General features: G+C 45.6%; 1 protein-coding gene and 1 long non-coding RNA gene across 3 annotated transcripts in view; one reads left to right on the plus strand and one right to left on the minus strand.

Moving 5' to 3' along the window:
- The window catches only part of TLCD4 (TLC domain containing 4), a 147,337-nt gene that overhangs the window by 49,849 nt on the left and 77,165 nt on the right, over positions 1-20,323 (plus strand). The gene's annotated exons all lie outside the window — the stretch shown is intronic.
- Positions 1,841-19,572, minus strand: LOC120945649. The gene is made up of 3 exons (XR_005750613.1): positions 19,362-19,572; positions 8,584-8,586; positions 1,841-1,851 (listed from the first exon to the last, which is right to left on the minus strand). It is a non-coding gene; the product is annotated as an uncharacterized LOC120945649 (long non-coding RNA).

Raw genomic sequence — 20,323 nt, forward strand, 5'->3', positions numbered from 1 at the left:
TTACGTCGTTTGCGTTCGGCTTTTTGCGGCGTATAGTTACCCCTGGATCTATGAGGCGCAGCCAATGTAAAGTATGGCCGTCGTTCCCGCAACGAAATTTGAATTTTTTACGTTTGCGTAAGTCGAATACGGATGGACGTAATTTGCGTAAACGTCTAAACCAATTTGGAGCAATGCACGCTGGGAAAATTTCCGGACGGCGCATGCGCTGTTCGATCGGCGCGGGGACGCGCCTGATTTGAATAGTACACTCCCTCTAGCCGCGGAATTTGAATTCCACCGGGGGATTTACGATACGCCGCCGCAAGTTTTGAGGAAAGTGCTTTCTGAATTAAGCACTCGCCTCAAAAACTTGCGGCGGCGGATCGTAAATCAGATAGGTTACGCGGATCTAAAGATCCGCTAACCTATCTGAATCTGGCCCGTTGTGTTTAGATGAACATCTGTGGTAGATTTCTGGGTTTTTGGTCCATATAAAGGAAAGATATAAGATTTACTACTTGCTAAAAAATCAATCAAAGAGATCTATATGGGGCTAATGTGTTTAACCACTTCAGCCCCGGAAGAATTTACCCCCTTCCTTACCAGAGTACTTTTTGCGACGTGCGACGTGGCTCCCAAACACAATTGACTTATTTTTTTCTCCACAAATAGAACTTTCTTTTGGTGGTATTTGATCACCTCTGCGTTTTTTTTTTTTTTTGCGCTATAAACAAAAATAGAGTGGCAATTTTGAAAAAATTCAATATTTCTTACTTTTTGCTATAATAAATATCCCTAAAAAATCTATAAAAAAAACTAAATTTTTCCACAGTTTAGGCCAATATGTATTCTTCTACATATTTTTGGTAAAAAAATCGCAATACGCGTATATTGATTGGTTTGCGCAAAAGTTATAGCGTCTACAAAATAGGGGATGGATTTATTGCTTCTTTTTTTTTACTAGTAATGGCGGCGATCTGCGTTTTTTATTGTGACCGTGACATTGCGACGGACATATCAGACACTTTTGACACATTTTTGGGACCATTCACATTTATACAGCGATTAGTGCTATAAAACTGCACTGATTACTGTGTAAATGTGGCTGGCAGGGAAGAGGTTAACACTAGGGGCCGCTGAAAGGGTTAAGTATGTTCCCTAGTGAGTGATTCTAACTGTAGGGGGAGGGGACTCACAAGGGGAGGAGACCGATGTGTGTACTGGGAACACACATCCGTCTCCTCACCGCTTACAGGATATGAATTTGTGTGCTTACACACCCAGATCCACGGTCCTGCCATGATTGTGAGCAATCGCGGGTGACTGGCGGACATCGCTGCCTCTGGGCACGCGCACCTGGTCCTGAGAACGCGCCCTCTAGACAGCCAGGAAGTCCAGGACGTCATATGACCTCAACCCAGGATGGGAGATCCCATATGTGAACGTCATATGACTATGGGCGGGTAGGGAAGAGGTTAAAGTGGACCGTTCCTTTTCTAGTGTCTCTAGAATGAATTGTGTTGCTTAGCCGCCCAACGCATATATACTACAGCAGAGTGGCCCTCCGGCACAAAATCACGTACCTGTACGTATTTTCGTTTCCTGGGTGTAATTGGACACAGCAGGAGCCAATTAGTGGGTCCAATGTCTGCCGGGACCCGCCGATCCTTCCCGAGGCATACTGAACAAGGCAGATCGCCGTTCTGTGACAGGAGAAGACAGAGATCTTGTGCTAAACAGGAACACAGATCTATGTCTTCTTTCACTACAGGCACCCCCCCCCACACACACACAATTAGCAATCACTCCCAAGAAACACATTTAAACCTTTGAGTTTCTTCTGGTGACTCGACCATGCAGCCCATCTTTCTTCAAGTGCCTCCTTATTGTACATCTTGAAACAGACACACCACATGTTTCAGAGAGTCCTGTATTTCACCTGAAGGTATTTGTTGTTTTTTCTTTGCATCCCAAACAATTTTCCTGGCATTTGTGGCTTAAAAATTTAAGTTGGACTACCTGACCATGGTTTGGTTTCAACAGAACCCTTAGGCCCCGTACACACGGTCGGACCAAACCGATGAGACTGGCCTGTCGGACTGTTTTCATCAGTTCACCTCTGAAGTGGCCGTACGGCCTGATATGTGTACACACCATCAGTCCAAAAACCGATCGGGTCAGAACGCGGTGACGTCAAACACACGACGTGCTGAATAAAACGAAGTTCAATGCTTTCAAGCATGCGTCGACTTGATTCTGAGCATGCGTGGGTTTTGAACCGATGCTTTTCTGTACTAACCATCAGTTTGGTCCGATGGGGCAGCGGTCCATCGGTTCGGTTTTGAAGCATGTTTTAAAATTTTGGACCGAAGGAAACCAGACCGATAGACTATACACACGGTCGGTTTGGTCCGATGAAAATAAACTTTGGTTCATTCTCATCGGACCAAACCGACCGTGTGTACGGGGCCTAAATTTTCCAATTCTTGATTAGAGTTTGAACACTGCTGATTGGCATTCTCAATTCCTTGGATATCTTTTTATATCACTTTCCTGTTTTATACAGTTCAACCACATTTTTCCACAGATACGTTGACAATTGTTTTGCTTTCCCCATGACTCAAAATCCAGAAACGTCAGTGCAGCACTGGATGAAAGATGCAAGGGTCTGTCAAGAGTCCAGAAACTCATTGACCTTTTATACACACACACTAATTACAAGCAAACAGATCACAGGTGAGGATGGTTACCTTTAATAGCCATTCAAACCCCAAACCACACACTTGTGTGCATGTTATCAGGCCAAAATCACCAGGGTATGTAAACTTTTGATCAGGGTCATTTGGGTAGTTTCTGTTGTCATTATGATTTAAAAAGAGTAAACACAATTGATTGATAACAAATGGCTTGAGTGAAAGAAGTTTTTGTGTTATTCATATTCTCTGAAAAATGACCAATAAATCATGAATTCTGCCAGGGTATGTAAACTTATGAGCACAACTGTATATATAAATGTAATCTAATTTCCAGGGTTAATTCTTGAGACTAAAATTAGGCCGAGCTATGCATCTTTTTTTGCATTTTGCTCTGTACTCACCTGGAGTAGCAGATGTACTTTATTGAAATGAGATTGTAAAACAGCGGTGTGTGCGCTCGCCAAATGTGTGTTTATTTTGATCACTCAAAACCTGTTTTAAAGACTGGATTTAGGTGTAGTGTCTGCTTTCCTGGATAGCAGTAATCTCTGTTGTCAATATCACAAGTATTTTAGCTATGTACAAACAATGAATTACACTTGAGCAAGGCTTGTTTGATTTTTTTTTTTTTTTTATGCCACAAATTCCAGCATGCCTTTACGGGATATAAAGGAGGATAAAAGTAATGCGTTAATGACTTTTTCTAGCAATCGAAAGCATTTGTTCTTACACAGGGAGATTGCCAGCTGGTTGAGCTGCTTGTACGATGTAGTCGTTCTCCTTCCCTTCGCAGGAAAAGGGAATGAAGTGCCTGGGTTGTTTTGTTGCGTGCGTTTTGCATCCTCAAGCATACATTTGTATTTTGGGCTCTTTGCAGGTTGTTGCAACTATAATGCCATCTACACACGATCGCTTTTACTGATGAAAAAAGTCTGATGGTCTTTTTTCATCTGACAAAGCTAAAGTGTGGGAGCCCATTGGTCTTTTTTCCAAAATAGAACATGTTTTAAATTTATCCGATGGAAAAAAAAAACGATAGTAAAAACCGATCGTCTGTGTCGGAGAAAAATCCATGCATGCTCAGAATCAAGTCGAGGCATGCTCTGAAGCATTGAACTCCATTTTTTACGTCACCGCGTTTTGGACGGTCGGGATTTTGTCTGATAGTGTGTATGCAAGACTGATGAAAGTCAGCTTCATCGGATTTCCGACGGAAAATTCCATCGGATTTAATTTCATCGGAAATCCGATCGTGTGTACACAGCATAAAGATGCATCTCATAAAATTAGAATATCATAAAAAAGGTAATTTATTCCAGCAATTAATAAAAAAAAAGTGAAACTCATAAATTTTATATAGATACGTTACACACAGAGTGATATATTTAAAGCATTTCCTTCTTATAGTGTGATGGTTGTGGCTTATAGCTAGTGAAAACCCAAAATTCATTATCTCCGAAAACAAGAATATTACATAAGACCAATAAAAAAAAGGATTTTTAATACAGAGATTTTGGCTTACTGAAAAATATGTCCATGTGCAGTATATACTGAATGCACTCAATACTTGGTTGGTGTTCCTTTTGCATGAATTACTACATCAATGCGGCATGGCATGGAGACGGTCAGCCTGTGACAATGCTGAGTTGTTATGGAAGCTCAGATTGCTTTACTAGTGGCCTTCAGCTTGTCTGTACTGTACTGTTGGATCTGGTGTCTCTCATCTTCCTCTTAAAGCGGATGTGCCATGGGAACAAAATATTAAAAGTCAGCAGCTACAAATACTGCAGCTGCTGACTTTTAATAATAGGACACTTACCTGTCCTGGAGTCCAGCGCCGATCGCAGCAGAGCACGAGCGATCGCTCGTCACTCTGCTGCTCCCCCCGCCATCCACGCTGAGGGAACCAGGAAGTGAAGCGCTGCGGCTTCACTGCCCGGTTCCCTACGGCGCATGCGCGAGTCGCGCTGCGCCCACTGATTGGCTCACACGCTGTGTGCTGGGAGCCGAGTGTTCCCAGCACACAACGGGCGACAGACGGGATGTGACGGAATGCCCGTCTTTCGCCCGTATCGTGTGGCCGGAAGTGGGTGCAAATACCTGTCTTTAGACAGGTATCTGCACCCCCCTCCCCCCTGAAAGGTGTCAAAAGTGACACCGGAGGGGGGGAGGGTTCCGATCAGCGGGACTCCACTTTAGGGTGGAGGACCGCTTTAACAATACCCCACAGATTCTCTATGGGGTTTAGGTAGGGCTGGGGAATTTTTTTTTTTTTAATCTTGAATCGAGTTATGAGGTCAAATTGATTCAGGACCAAATCGATTTTTTTATTTTTTCTTTCCCATAGGACCGGCGCTCCGTGGACTAGGCAGAAGCCACGGCCTCACCTAAAAAATCCTGTCCGGCCTTTTCCCAGGATCGCGGCGAGCTGCGGGCAGGATTCTTTAGGCGAGGCCGTGGCTTCGGCCTAGTCCGCGGCCTTTTGCCAGGATCGCAACAGACTAGGCCGAAGCCGCGGCCTTGCCTAAAAACTCCTGCCCGCAGCTCCTTAGGACCGACGCGGTGTCCATTAGAAAAAAAAAACTTGATTTGAATCGTGAATCAAGTTTTTTTTTAAATCGCAGATTTTTTTGGGGGCCAAAATCGCCCAGCTCTAGGTTTAGGTCAAGCGAGTTTGCTGACCAATTAAGCACAGTGATACTATGATCATTAAACCAGGTATTGGTACTTTTGGCAGTGTGGGCAGGTGCCAAGTCCTAGAAAATATAGTCAGCATCTTCATAAAGCTGGTCAGCAGAGGGAAGCATGAAGTGCGCTAAAATTTCCTGGTAGACGGCTGCGCTGACTTTGGACTTGATAAGACACAGTGGACCAACACTAGCAGATGGCATGGCTCCCTAAATCATCATGTCATTGGCTGAAGAAGGAACCAATGAGCTGTTCCGAAACGCGTCCTGCCTCTATGACACACTTCCTGTCCACTTCCTGTTTGTGTTCCATGCTGGTTTCCTTCTAGCTTCCTCTGACGTCATCCCCAGGCCCTGCCACTGGAACATCTCCTGGACGCACTTACCTGCTACATGCCTGTTTCATCCACTATCTTGTAAGTGTTTTTAACCCCTTTAGGGGATATTAAAAGTTTTATACTTCTGCACTTAGAGGTGCCTTGTTTGTTTTTCTGTTCCCTAAATCATCATGAACTGTGGAAAATTTTGCATGTCATTTGGAAATCAAGGTCCCAGAGTCTGAAGGAAGAGTGGAGCTGCACATAATTCAAGTTGCATGAGGTCCAGTTTGAAGGTTTCACAGTCACTGATTTGGGGAGCCATGCCATCTTCTGGTGTTGGTCCACTGTGTTTTATCCAAAGTCCAAAGACAGCGCAGCCCTCTACCAGGAAATTCTAGAGAACTTCATGCTTCCCTCTGCTGACCAGCTTTATGGAGATCCTGGTTTTATTTTCCAGCAGGCCTTGGCACCTGCCCACACTGCCAAAAGTACCAATACCTGGTTTAATGATCATAGTATCACTGTGCTTGTTGGTCAGCAAACTCGCCTGACCTAAACCCCGTAGAGAATCTGTGGGGTATTATCAAGGGGAAGATGGGAGACACCAAACCCAACAGTTCAGATGAGCTGAAGGCCGCCATCAAAGCAACCTTGGCTTACATAACACCTTCGCAGTGCCACAGGCTGATCATCTCCATGTCACGCCGCATTGATGTAGTAATTCATGCAAAAGGAACCCCAACCAAGTATCAAGTGCATTCTATACTGTACATGGACATACTTTTCAGTAAGCCGAAATTTCTGTATTAAAAATCCTTTTTTTCTCACAGTGTGCATTAGAAGCCCTGCCTGTTGAATTAGCTGACATTCGAGCCACTGGTGGCCTTATTTAGCTTTTGGGAAAATTGCTGGCTGAACAGTGACTGCATCTAATTGGATTCTGACAGCCATGGGCAATGGAAATTCCTCCACCTATGAAGTGTAGAGTGGATACAGGAATCTATTAACCACTTCAGAACCGCCGCACGACTATATACGTCCTTACTTTAAAGAGGGATATCTTGGTAACGGCAGCAGCTGCTGCCACAACCGAGGTATCCATCTCTTCAGGTGGCAGGACTGTAAACCAGGGCTCCCCGAGCCGCGGCCCACTACCGGGGCGTAGCGTCTCCGCAGCCGGGCCGCGAATGCTACGGGCGGCATGAGAGAGCAGGGTGGGTGAGAGAACCAAGTGCATCAGAGGCAGGCGGGCAAGGGAGCTCAATGCATCACAGGAGCGGGCAGGTGAGAGAGCCCGGTGGATCACAGAGGCATGCGCCCGCCTCGATGCCGCCCTCACAGCGCTGGTGTCGGATGTACTGCATTATTTCATCATCTCTCACCGCCGGCCCTGCATCACCGCTCTCCAGTCTCCTGCCCTTACTCAAGAACGACCACTGCAGGTATGGTAGTAAGTGGCATTCATCTGGTGGCAGGCAGCGTGGCAAGTGGCATCCATCTGGTGGCAGGCAGCGTAGCAAGTATCTGGTGGCAGGCAGCGTGGCAAGTATCATTCCTCATCTGGTGGCAGGCAGCATGGCATTCCTCATCTGGTGGCAGGGGACGTGGCAAGTGACATTCCTCATCTGGTGGCAAGGGGGGGTGGCAAGTGACAAGCTGCATCTGGTGGCAGGTGACACGCTCAGGGCTCCCACTGGTTCTGCATTATGGCGAGTTGAACCATTTAATTTTTTATTACAAAGTAATAATAGAACTAATGCGCTTTAATCATCCTGACACCATAACAACCATAGTGACATGATGATTGAAGTGCCAACACCAGCTATTGCTCCGATAAATTGCCCGTGAGAAATCCCTGAACCCCCGCGAGTGCCCTGAACCCAAACCGCCTTAACCCCCCTGGGCCGTGGCACAATTTTCATCCATGCAGCCGGTCCCTGGTGCCAAAAAGGTTGGGGGCCGCTGCTGTAAACGATAATGGTGGTCTCTGCGATGGATTCGCCGCAAGATCACGCTGTTGGCGGCGGGAGAGGGGCTACTCTCCCGATCCCTCTGCCGCTTACCAGAGCTGTCGGCAGCGGCGATTGGGTCCTCTCTTGTGCTAGGCATGGATATGAGTGAGGGCAGGATGGCCCCCACCCGTATCCATACCATAGCAGGGCGGAAGCGACGTCAAAACGTCACTTCCGCCCATACGTCTTAAAGAGACAAATGACACTTTTTTTTGTTCATTGCATTTTAGTCTAAATTAGAAATCTGAGGTCTTTTTGACCCCAGATCTCATATTTAAGAGGACCTATCACTCTTTTTTCTATTACAGGGGATGTTTACATTCCTTGTAATAGGAATAAAATAAAATAACCCAATTATTTTTTTTTTTAAATCAGTGTAAAAATAAATGTAATCGAGTAAAATAAATATTTTTTTTCTTTTTTAAAGCGCCCTGTCCCGACGATCTTGTGCGCAGAAGTGAACGCATACGTGAGCAGCGCCCGCATATGAAAACGGTGTTCAAACCACACATGTGAGGTATCACGAGCGGGCGCAATTTTGAAACATGACATGTTGGGTATCAATTTACTCAGCATAACATTATCTTTCATAATTTAAAAAAAAATTGGGCTAACTTTACTGTCTTATTTTTTAATTTAAAAAAGTTTTTTTTTTTTTTTAATAAAAAAGTGTGCTTGTAAGACCGCTGCGCAAATACGGTGTGACAAAAAGTATTGCAAAGACCGCCATTTTATTCTCTAGGGTGTTAGAAAAAAATGTATAATGTTTGGGGGTTCTAAGTAATTTTCGAGCAAAAAAACGTGTTTTTAACCACTTCCCCACCGCTCCATAGACAAAAGACGTCTACAGAGCGGTGGAGTTATTCCGGGACGACGTCCCTGGGACGTCCTCCCAGAATGCTTCACTCGCGCGCCCCCTGCGGCGCGCTCCCAGAAGCATCTGTGAGCGCCGGGTCTAGAAGACCCGGCGCATCACAGATCGCGGTAAATCGCCGCTGATAGCGGCAGTTTACCACGTGATCGCTCCGTCAAATGACGGAGCGATCACTTGTAAACAAACCGGCGTCATGTAATGACGCCGGTTCCTCCCTCTCCTCTCTGTACCGATCGGTACAGTGTGAGAGGAGAGGGGGGAGAGCGGCAGCAGCAGCAGCTGCTGTGGGATGGATATGTGACAAATGCAGCCACAGATCCATCCCTCCCTCCCTGTGCAATACTCTGCAATAAATAACACCCATACTCTGCAATACCCCCCACACTCTGCAATACCCCCCACACTCTGCAATACCCCCCACACTCTGCAATACCCCCCACACTCTGCTATACCACCAATACTCTGCAATACCCCCCACACTCTGCAATACCCCCCACACTCTGCAATACCCCCCACACACTGCAATACCCCCCCATACTCTGCAATACCCCCCACACTCTGCAATACCCCCCCATACTCTGCAATACCCCCCATACTCCGCAATACCCCGCAATACCTGCTAATATGACAGAAACGAGAATTTTATTTTTTATTTTTACAGAATTTTCAGTGTACTTTCTTAAATAGCGCAAAAAATAAAAACCGCAGAGGTGATCAAATACCACCAAAAGAAAGCTCTATTCGCGGGAAAAAAAGGACAAAAATTTCAGATGGGCACAATGTTGTATGACTGAGTTATTGTCATTCAAATTGTGAGAGCACCGAAAGCTGAAAATTGGTCTGGTGAGGAAGGGGGTTTAAGTGCCCAGTGGTCAAGAGGTTAATGTGTAAACACCGAGTCTGAAAAACAGACTCGGGGCTTAAGTGGTTAAAATTCTCTCATTCAGCAATGTATGTATGGCTATCATTACTATAGGAATCCCATCGCCTCTCAACCATTTCCTAATGGAGTATCTGGCAGGCTGCTGACTTTTAGAGAAATATATCCTTATGTGACCTGAAATGTGTCGCCATAACCTTCCGCCATTTTTTCCCAATGTGCAGGGATTTAATTGAGTTAAGTAAAGTAATCCATTAATTAAATTGTGGAAACTGGGCGTGGTTGATCATTGCTTAACATTTTTTAAGAAAATCTTTATTTTCAAATTACTGTATATATAGTATACTCCCGTGCTATCACTTCTCCTATGTGATAAGCTACACAAACAAAATAAACTGCTGCAGGCACCGGATAGTGTTCCCACAGCTATAAAGTGCATAAACTGTAATAAATGGTGGTTGCTGCGCTGTTTTTACGTGCAGAAATTGCCTTAATAAATGTAGCGCTCACCCCCGAAGGAGCCGCTGGTTATAGATTGGGTCTACTCTCTGACCTATCCACCCTTCTAACAGGCTCGAACCCTTCCTTGGCACACCAGACAAATGCAGTTGTATTGTGAGTCCCCTGTTTGGCTGGGGCCACAATAACACATGTGAAATATACAATGACAATGCAATAATGTCGTTACCTTCTTCAACTTGTGTCTCTCAGGAGTAAACACACCTCACACAATCAATATAGTAAACGAAGGGTAACTTTACTTTGCATGTAACAAAAGAGATAAAGGGATTGAACAACAGATTAAACACACATAGATATATGTATATGACTGGCTCTGCAAGCGTCCTTGCAAGAGTCAATAAAAAACAAACTAAAATGTCAATACTATTAAGTCTACAAATAGTTAAAGGTAGTCTATGCTCACGAGCTCCCCCTAGTGGGCAATTCTGTAAAACACAGTTGGTAATCTTAGCCAGACATAGAGAAAAAGTGTAGTGTTAACACAGAAGAAGTGAAAAAGACTATTAGCCAGATTCAGAGAGAGATTTACGCCAGCGTATCAGTAGATACGCCGTCGTAACTCTGAATCTGCGCCGTCGTAAATTTAAGTGTATTCTCAAATTGAGATACACTTAAATCTAGCTAAGATACGACCGCTTGCAATGTCAATCACGCCGGGTCACGATTCATTAGCATAAAACACGCCCAACTCTTCACAATTTGAATTAGGCGCGCTTAGGCCGGCACATTTACGCTACACCGCCGTAACATAGGACGCAAGTGCTTTGTGAATACAGCACTTGCCTCTCTAACTTACGGCGGTGTAGCGTATATGAGATATGCTACGCCTGCCTAACGTTAGGCTCATCTACCTGAATCCAGCTATATGCGAATAAGTCTTATAACAATTAACATAAGAACACCAGAAGTGCTATTACAGTCCACAGTGCAAAAAAATGTAAATAAAATGAAAGTCCATAAAACAATCCAAATATTTCAGTTGAAAGTGACTGTGTGATCAAAGATAATTGATAGAAGATCCGCCACCAAATAATGATATTGAGAGGCTTACCAGAGGGATCGGACCCAAGTAAGTATACACTTATCAGGCCGATCAAGCTTATAATGATAACTGGGATCCACGACAGTGGCCGATAGAGAATTGCCTGGATGTTATATCATAACCATTTGGAAGTGTCTATCAGTTCCATCTGACTGGTCTCCTATGAATTGGTTTCGTATTGAGTACTATCCATAAGAATGCCTTAGGAGTTCCATAGACCGATTCAACATCGGAATGGATTTGGATCCCAGTTATCATTATAAGCATGATCGGCCTGATAAGTGTATACTTACTTGGGTCCGATCCCTCTGGTAAGCCTCTCAATATCATTATTTGGTGGCGGATCTTCTATCAATTATCTTTGATCACACAGTCACTTTCAACTGAAATATTTGGATTGTTTTATGGACTTTTATTTTATTTAAATTTTTTTGCACTGTGGACTGTAATAGCACTTCTGGTGTTCTTATGTTAATTGCCATAAGACTTATTCGCATAGTCTTTTTCACTTCTTCTGTGTTAGCGCTACACTTTTTCTCTATGTTTGATTCGTTTTGCAAAATTGATCTATTTTGTGGTGTTGGCTGCTATTTATTGTAATTAGAGTAGCGCGGTGAACATATGTACATACTGTATATATCATTTTGTATTTTGGTAATCTTAGCCAGGCCTGGCCCAAATAGCTTCAGAATGTTCCTCAGTGGTGGAGTCTATGGTGAATACGTTGGTGCAGGGGTTGACAAATTTGCTTGGAATCTAGGAGCCAGCTAAAAAAGTTAGGAGCCAGAAAACGCACCCGTCCCGACGAGCTTGCGCGCAGAAGCGAACACATACGTGAGCAGCGACTGCATATGTAAACGGTGTTCAAACCACACATGTAAGGTATCGCCGCGATTGGTAGAGCGAGAGCAATAATTCTTGCCCTAGACCTCCTCTAACTCAAAACATGCAACCTGTAGAGTTTTTTTAAACGTCGCCTATGGAGATTTTAAAGGGTAAAAGTTTGTCGGCATTCCACGAGCGGACGTAATTTTGAAGCGTGACATGTTGGGTATGAATTTACTCGGCGTAACATTATCTTTCATAATATTAAAAAAAATAGGGATAATTTTACTGTTGTCTTATTTTTTAATTTAAAAAAGTGTAATTTTTTTCCCCAAAAAAGTGCGCTTGCAAGACCGCTGCGCAAATACGGCATGACAGAAAGTATTGCAACGATCGCCATTTTATTCTCTAGGGTGTTAGGATAAAAAATATATATAATGTTTGGGGGTTCTAGATAGAGGGAAGAAGATGGCAGTGAAAATAGTGAAAAATTACATTAGAATTGCTGTTTAACTTGTAATGCTTAACTTGTAATACCAACGGCCACCACCAGATGGCGCCAGCTTACACATCTGGTGGTAATAACTTGTAATACCAACGGCTCACCACCAGATGGTGCCAGCTCACAAAAAAAAAAAATTTTTTTTTTTTTTTTTGCCCCCCCTTCCAAGCCAAGTCGCCAGGACCCTATTTCTAGTCGCCATGGCGACCTGGCGCCCGGGATTTGTCGACCCCTGCGTTGGTGCACTTTAATTAATTTGTAATCCAAGGGAATTTAGGCTCAGTCAAAGGGGTATGATCAACACAGGTGCTTGTGGACCGATCCTTCAGTCAGCGTCCGTCAATTTAGCTAGCGTGACTTTTAGATGCTAGGCCTCTGAGCTAGATTAGCCAACCATACGTGGCCCTGGCATGTGGAGTGTTACAAGTCATAAGGCTGAGGTAATATTGAAACTTGGGCAAGTGCCCTCTCACCCGAGCAGGCCCAGTCCGCCTGAGTCCCTCACGAGAGATGCACTGATCAGTCGCCGCTCTGCAACACGCTCTCTTGGAACACGAGCTGGAGGCACTTGGTCTTGTCTCTCTCCGGATGGCTGATCTTCCGCTGGATCCCGCCTCAGGCTTCAGGCCTAGCTGCTTGGCTATAGTGCTCTCCCATGTTCCGTAGAGGGGAGAGCGCCGATCCCAAGAGAGCGAATTCAGCTTCTCCCCGCCTTTAAGTAACCTCCCCCATAAAGCTGTGCGGGGGTGCAATGTTCTCTGGGAAGCCAATGCATTGTGGTTACCGTAGTCTATTTCTACTAATGTCAATGGAGTCCGTTTCTCCTAGTCCTTCAAATCCCACAATGCATTGCTTTAGGAAAAAGTAAACACATATATACAACGTGACTGAAACTCCTGGGGGATTTAGGTATGCATAACTATGAAATAGTCCCTGATAGTATGACCCCGCTACACACTCCCCCCACTTAAAATCTTTGGTCCCCAAAGAGGACAACAGTATGTATCCTGATACATGCTTTGTAAATTCATGCAGAGAAAAAGTTAGTTAGATCATGCAAGACAACAAATAACGTGCATTATCCCTAACAGTATTTAAAGTCAAACAACTCAACTTATGACATAAAGTGGACAGAGGGTCCTCCCGCCAATTGTCAGCAGGGGGCAGGCTACTATCTCAGGTCCACTACTCACTAATATGGAGGTATCATACCCTGATGTGCCAGGGGGTGAGCTAGGGCGGTCCTCCACCAATGTCACAGTGGAGGAACTAGGTATGGTGCTGGATCTTTTAGAGGTGATAATGGCCTCTTTAGAGAATTCCCCCAAATGATAATAAGTCAGTCTCTTGGGTGGGTGAATGACTCTTCTTTCCCTCTGTTCCTCAGAAATTATAAGCTCAGGGAGGACAAGTTCAAGCTCACTGTCTTTTGCATCAGGTATGTCAGACTCCATATCTTTTGAATCACTCAATTCATTGGCAGATAGGCTTGAGGCCTCCATGGGGTCTTCCATGGACGCTGAGGCCACATTCTCCTCTAACTCTTCAGTGAGTATGTTGTAAGGTACAAATTCTTGAGCCTCCGGTTGAAGTGTCACACTGTTTGTCACTTCAGATGAGGGCAGGAACGAAGTACTGGATACTGGTTGTTGAGAGGACCATAACCACTCTGACCCTATCCATTCATCTGTGGACTCCTCATCCTCTGTATCTGGATGTGTTAACTGGGATCTGGTGACCGGCCCAAGTGATTTGGGGGTCGAGGGCGATTCTGAAGGAGCAGGTGCAGAAGGTATCCGAACAGCTTCAGTGAGGGGTAGTAAGTGATTCCTGTGCCAAGTCTTTAGAGGGCCCACACTTCCTTCTGGTCTGATCTGGTATAGTGGGAGACCAGGTAACTGTTTGCATATAATGTATGGCTGTGACTTCCAGCGGTCAGCTAACTTATGCTTTCCTGGGATACCCAGATTCCTCAGTAACACTCGGTCTCCTGGTTGTAAGTCTTGTACCCTGACCTTCAAGTCGAAGTTTCTTTTGTTTCTCTTTTTCCGCTTATCCGAGTTAGCATGGGCCTTCTCATAAGCTGTTTTCAAACTACTCCTTAATCGGTCTACATAGCCCTTGTGGGAAGTTGCCGATGTATGATCCAGAGATACACCGAATGCTAATTCAACTGGTAATCGAGCTTCTCACCCGAACATTAAACGGTAAAGTGAGTATACAGTCGCATTGTTCGTAGTGCTATTATATGCATGCACAATGGCAGCCACATGTTTGCTCAAGTGTTGCTTCTTTTCTGAGCTTAATGTTCCCAGCATAGTCAAAAGTGTTCTGTTAAAGCGTTCAGGCTGAGCATCCCCCTGAGGTTGATAAGGGGTGGTTTTGGTTTTCTCTATGCTCAACAAATCCAACAGTTTCTTTATTAGCTTACTTTCAAAGTCTCTTCCCTGGTCTGAATGGATGCGTTGTGGCAGTCCATAATGTACGAAGAATTTCTCCACTAATACTTTTGCTACCGTTGAGGACTTCTGATCTTTAGTTGGATATGCTTGGGCATACCTGGTGAAATGGTCTGTCACAACTAGGACATTCCCTACTCCACTCAGATCAGGCTCCAGACAGTGAAAATCTATACACACACCAGCTCTAGTGGTCCCTGACTTTGGAGATGACCCATCGGGGCAGCCTGACGGGACAAAGTCTTCCTCTGGATACACCGGATGCAAGAATGACAGTATCCCTCAACTTCAGCCCTCATACCGGGCCAGTAGAATCTGTCTCGGACTAGTTGGAAAGTCCTCTCAGGGCCCAGATGACCATGCTGGTCATGAAGTGCAGCCAGAACGGTCTCCCTGTGTTTCCTGGGCATGAACATCTGCCATTTCTTTCTGGACTATCAGAGGGGCCCCTTCAGTAGACCACCCCTTGATGTAGCTGTAGCCTGTCCCACTCTTTGTGCATGAGCCGTGCTTCTTTTGGGAAGTTAGTAAGGAGCACACTCGGGTCTTGGTCTTCAAGGGCCTGTAGAACCAACTTTCCCAAGGGATCTTCTTCTTGGTCCCTCCTTAGGTCTTTCTTGGAAAGTTTAGGCAGACCCTCACTCCCCATTTGAGCTACGTTACAGTAATACTTGGGCACTCCCACAGCTGAGACTCCTATCTCTTCAGCTCTGGGTCTTCCTCTCATCTATAACTCCACTCCTTGATACAGAGCTTGCACTCCTTCAGGGGTTATTTGAGTCCATTCCTCCTCGGAGACATTTGACCTATGAGGCCTCCTTGATAGAGCATCTGCATCTTTATTCCCCACTCCTGGTCTATATTTCAGACTGCAATTGAATCCTGAGAGGGTGGCCAACCATCTATGTCCCATGGCATCTAGTTTGGCTGTGGTTAACAGATAAGTGAGCGGGTTATTGTCAGTTCTCACCACAAACTCGGCTCTGTATAAGTAGTCCTTTAGCTTATCCACTACAGCCCATTTTAGTGCCAAAAATTCAAGTTTGTGGGTAGGGTAGTTCTTTTCAGATGGAGTTAGGCTCCTGCTCACATAGGCCACGGATGGCAGATAACCACTGTATTCTTGGTACAGCACCCCTCCTAGTCCCTCTCTACTGGCATCCACGTGCAGCTCATAGAGTTTGGAAGTATCCGCGTAGGCCAATACAGGGGCAGTAGTTAGGCTCTTCTTAAGCTGGATGAACGCTTCTTCGCATTTGGAGTTCCACTGGTCCTGAATGGACTCTTTCGGCTTTGATCTTCATGGGTTTTATGGAGTCAGAAGTACCATCCTCCTCCTCAGTCTTCAGCAGTTCATTCAAAGGTCGTGCAATCTTCGCAAACCCATCCACGAACCTCCTGTAATAGGAGCAAAATCCCAGAAATGATCGTAATTCCGTCACATTGGTTGGCCTGGGCCAGGAGGTCACTGCCTTCATTTCTCTGGGTCTGTTGATATCCCTTCTGCAGAGACAATGTGACCAAGATAGTGGACTGATGGTTGGTAGAATTTACACTTTTCTCTGGAGAGCTTTAGGCCTTCATCATGGAGCCTTTTTAACACCTTCTCCAGTCTCTCTTCATGTTCTTCCAGAGTCCTTCTGAACACAATGATGTCATTCAGATACACCAACACTTCAATTAGGTTCATGTCCCCTACTGTCTTTTCCATTAGCCTTTGGAAAGTGTCTGGAGCCCCAGACAATCCCTGTGGCATGCGGTTAAACTCAAAGAAACCCACTGGGGTAATGAAAGCTGTTTTCTCTCTATCTTCTGGGTGCATGGGGATCTGGTAATAACCACTCTTTAGGTCCATTACACTGAACCATTTGGCTCCCGACAAACTCTGTAAAGCGTCCTCTATCCGAGGAGTGGTGTACTGGTCAGGTATGGTTCGCTTGTTGAGGGTTCTGTAGTCGATGCACAGCCTCAATGAGCCTTTTTACTTTCTTACCACCACTATTGGAGAGGCATAGGGGCTCCTGGACTCTCTGATGGTTCCTGTCCTCTTCAGTTCTGCTAGTTGCTCTCTGAGATCCTCTATGTCCGTTAGAGGAACTCTCCGAACTCGCTCCCTGAAAGGTTTATCTTCATTCAGCCGAATCCTATGAGTGGCACTCTTCGCACACCCAACATCAAACTCAGTTTTGGAGAATATCTTTTGCTACCTATCAAGTTGAGCTTTTGCTCTCTCTTCCCATTCTGGTGGAATGTCCTGGCATTTTATGCACAACATTTAGAAGCTTATATCACACATCACCCACTCTTCTAACCACTTGAAGACAAAGCACTTTCTGACACTTTTTGTTTACACGAAGACATATTTTTTTTTTTGCAAAAAAAAATTGCGTTGAACCCCCAAACATTATATATTATTTTAAAGCAAAGGCCCTACAGATTAAAATGGTGGTTGTTGCATTCTTTTTTTCCACGCAGTATTTGCGCGGCGATTTTTAAAACTCATTTTTTTGGGCAAAAATACATATTTATTTATTTTAATGCACTAAAACACACTATATTGCCCAAATGTTTGATGAAATAAAAAAGATGATCTTAGGCCGAGTACATAGATACCAAACACGACATGCTTTAAAATTGCGCACAAATGCGCAGTGGCGACAAACCACATACATTTTTAAAAGCCTCTACAGGTTACCACATTAGATTTACAGAGTAGGTCTACTGCTAAAATTACTGCCCTTGATCTGACCTTTGCGGTGATACAAAGTATGACATGGTGACGTGGCGAGTCCCATAAGTGCAGTTCAAGCTGGAGAGGTGGCAAGCACAAGTAGTGTCCCGCTGCCACCAAGAAGAAGAAGAAGACAAAGACAGGCCTGTCGTGGCCGTCGTGCCCTTCCTGGACCAATATAACCGCAGCTCACTCTTTTTAGTAATGCCCATGAGGAGGGATAGGCCCAGAAAGATCTTAAATTCGGAAACCGTAATTGGTTTCCAATCTCTGGCAAGGGACAGCTGGGGATTAGCGGCGATGTATTGACCAGCATACAAATTGCTTTGGTCCACAATAGATCTATAGAGATCTTCTGTGAAAAGCAGCGAATAAAAATCAAGTGACGTAAAATCAACTGTTTCCACCTGAATTCCGGGTTAGCCAGTGAATGGGGGAAGTACGGGTGCTGCAGAAGTGGTGGGTACCCAATTAGGATTGGCGAATGCAGCAGGAAGGGCACGACGGCCATGACGGGCCTGTCTTTGTCTTCTTCTTCTTGGTGGCAGCGGGACACTACTTGTGCTTGCCACCTCTCCAGCCTGGATGTAAGACCAGGATGTACTAGGCCGCTGGTGCTTGCCAGTTCACCAGAAGGAATAGCGGCGCTAGTACTTCTCTGCTCCATATGAGAGCCCTGCGGTTCTTGCACCTCAGCGACAGCAGAAGATCGGGGTCTGGTACACCTGACCTTAGCAGGGACCACAACTCCATCGTCAGAGCTATCTGTCAGGGAGCCGCTGTCGTCTAGAGCAGTGTTTCTCAACCTTTTTCCAGTCGGGGCGCCCTTGAAAAATATTTTCAGTCTTGAGGCACCCCTGTCCAAGACTTGGTTCACGTCGCTGTGTGTTGCGGAACACGCGCAAAATCGCGCTCGGTCTTGACACACAGACAAATGCTCTGCTCTTTAGGGGTGCCATTAATTCTTAATGGTGCACCATCCATTGGCAAACATGGGTTGCTTTTGTTGTGGCACAATTTAAAAAAAGGGTCGGGGACTTCTTTCCCCGCATTACTGCGGGTAGGGAATTGAATGGGCTGCCCTACACGCAGCACGCATCCACACAGAACCAAGAGCTTGTTCACATGTCAGGCTGGAGGGGCAGTAAAACCACATGGTTGAGCTGTTTTTACCACCCCCAACTTTAGCCCCTTTAGCTGCAGAGGCAACAGCTGGGGGTGTAAACATGCTGTGGCTGCAGCTGGAGGTATACCCAGGGTGATTGGGGCTGCACTGCAACTACCCCGCAACTGTGTGCATTGCATTTACGGGCTTAAAACAGGTGGTAAGGAGGCAAGATACGCCTCTTTACTGGCTGACAAATGCCCCTGAAAAGCAATATGAACACAAATTGCTTTTCAGAGGAGCAGCAGTCCTCGCTGCTATCTCGAACAAGCCCTACAAAAGTAGTTCTGATGGTACAGGAATAGGGAGGTCAGGATTAAAAGTAACATCCATACAGACAGATGCGCACGCACACAAACAGACACACGTACAAACACACACAGTGTGTGTGTTTGTACGTGTGTCTGTTTGTGTGCGTGCGCATCTGTCTGTATGGATGTTACTTTTAATCCAACCCCTCTATTCCTGTACCATCAGAACTACTTTTGTCACACACACACTAACAGACATGTGTACACATGCACACATACACTGAAAGAAGAACTGTCAGAGCTGCACAACAACCAATCAGATCCAGAGTGCTGTAGCCATGAATGGAGGATGTGGGGTGTCAGTGACTGTGACAGCTGGTTATTCATAGTAGAGCCCCCCCTCACCACCTTACCCTTGGCCTCGCAGTCAGCGCAGTACTTGTTGTCCTCCTCCCTCAGCATACGAGACAGGATGGCCTGGTGCTGCTCATTCAGCTTCAGGGCCTTTTCCCTCTCTGAGCGGGTGGCCATGTCTGCGGGCAGGGGAGCAGTGTTGGTCACGGTGGCTCTACTCTTTCTTCTTCCACCTCAGGGAAAAGCGCGCCAGGCAGAGTTCAGGACGGTACCCACGGCACTCACGTCACAGAAGCAGTGCGTGCGTCCGACCCTCCCATAGCAACCGATGACGTATTCGGTTGGCAAGACGCGGTCGGGAGGCCCGCACAGCCAGCACAGCTTCCCGAGTGCCGGGAAGTGAGTTTTACACAGCGGACCGGCACCGCTGTAAAGATAAATGCCCAGCAGTAATGTTACAATATTTGGGGTCATTTTGCCGCGGCACACCTGGGGACTCCTCACGGCACACCAGTGTGCCGCGGCACACTGGTTGAGAAACGTTGGTCTAGAGGATCGTATTCTGAGACAGAATCTGACAGATGCGTGACCTCCTCCTCACTATCTGTCATGCTCAGAAACGTGTAGGCCTCTTCACTAGTGTACCTTTGATTTGCCATTTTGGGCTCTAAATTTAGGGGTACAGTAGTAAGATTCACAGGTAAAAAGCACCTGACCTGTCAGCGACTGAGTCAAACGCTACCAAAAAACTGTTAGCGATCGCAGAGATCAGGCCTGACTCTGCGAACGCTGCAGTTATGTGTTTTTGTGTTTTGTGACAGTGATCGATCGATCGATACTGCACTTGGGTGGGCTGGGCTGGGCGAAGGGGCTAAACGCAGGTGCTAGCAGGTATGTGGGCTGATCCCGCTAACAATGCGTTTTTGGGAACCCTAAACTGCAGGGGACACTAGTATAGATCTGATCAGGTATCGATCCGTTCAGATACTATACCACTAAGGGAGGCGTATGGTACGTGCGT

The sequence above is a fragment of the Rana temporaria genome, chromosome 7 (assembly GCF_905171775.1).
Source record: "Rana temporaria chromosome 7, aRanTem1.1, whole genome shotgun sequence".
NCBI lineage: Eukaryota > Metazoa > Chordata > Amphibia > Anura > Ranidae > Rana > Rana temporaria.